This window comes from Bufo bufo, chromosome 5 (assembly GCF_905171765.1).
Source record: "Bufo bufo chromosome 5, aBufBuf1.1, whole genome shotgun sequence".
NCBI lineage: Eukaryota > Metazoa > Chordata > Amphibia > Anura > Bufonidae > Bufo > Bufo bufo.
Window position 1 is genome coordinate 562,754,732 of NC_053393.1, and position 1,274 is coordinate 562,756,005.

The 1,274-nt window shown below is 48.3% G+C and overlaps 1 protein-coding gene across 1 annotated transcript in view; it reads right to left on the minus strand.

Moving 5' to 3' along the window:
- Positions 1-86, minus strand: part of LOC121000929 — a 23,757-nt gene extending 23,671 nt beyond the window's left edge. Inside the window, exon 1 of the mRNA XM_040431735.1 lies at positions 1-86. The gene's annotated coding sequence lies outside the window, so the exon portion shown is untranslated.
- Between the last annotated feature and the right edge of the window lie 1,188 nt (positions 87-1,274).

Below are 1,274 nucleotides of genomic sequence, written 5' to 3' on the forward strand. Positions count from 1 at the left end.
CGGCCTCGGCCATGTCCAGGCTCTGACGTCACTCAGCAGTGGACGGGAGCTGCAGTCTCGCGCGGCGTCACCATGTAAACAACACCCGACTGCTGCTATTACACAGAGAACCGCTGGGTGGCGGCAGAGCCCAGAGCAGAAGACACAGGAAGGACAGCGCCTCATAGAGCGAGAAAGGGGCGGGGCGGCCATTACAGGAGCCGTCACTACAGGGGGGGAGGGGCCGCGGGCAGCAGCTCCTCTATATAAGGCCGCAGTCACAGTGCGCGGGAGATCAGCTCCATTCATCTAAATAGGGCTGACAGAACTCCATGATATCAGTCACATGGGATGTAATATCTCTGGAGGTTATATCAGTGCTGGAGCGTTATAAGAGGAGCGGCTGATAACAGTCACCTAGGATGTAATGTCTCTGGAGGTTATATCAGCACTGGAGCGTTATAAGAGGAGCGGCTGATATCAGTCACATGTGATGTAATGTCTGGAGGTTATATCAGCGCTGGAGCGTTATAAGAGGAGCGGCTGATATCAGTCACATACGATGTAATGTCTCTGGAGGTTATATCAGTACTGGAGCGTTATAAGAGGAGCGGCTGATATCAGTCACATATGATGTAATGTCTCTGGAGGTTATATCAGTGCTGGAGCGTTATAAGAGGAGCGGCTGATATCAGTCACATACGATGTAATGTCTCTGGAGGTTATATCAGTGCTGGAGCGTTATAAGAGGAGCGGCTGATATCAGTCACATACGATGTAATGTCTCTGGAGGTTATATCAGTGCTGGAGCGTTATAAGAGGAGCGGCTGATATCAGTCACATATGATGTAATGTCTCTGGAGGTTATATCAGTACTGGAGCGTTATAAGAGGAGCGGCTGATATCAGTCACATATGATGTAATGTCTCTGGAGGTTATATCAGCACTGGAGCGTTATAAGAGCAGCGGCTGATATCAGTCACATGTGATGTAATGTCTAGAGGTTATATCAGAGCTGGAGTGTTATAAGAGGAGCGGCTGATATCAGTCACATAGGATGTAATGTCTCTGGAGGTTATATCAGAGCTGGAGCGTTATAAGAGGAGCGGCTGATATCAGTCACATAGGATGTAATGTCTCTGGAGGTTATATCAGAGCTGGAGTGTTATAAGAGGAGCGGCTGATATCAGTCACATATGATGTAATGTCTGGAGGTTATATCAGCGCTGGAGCGTTATAAGAGGAGCGGCTGATATCAGTCACATGTGATGTAATGTCTAGAGGTTATATCAGTG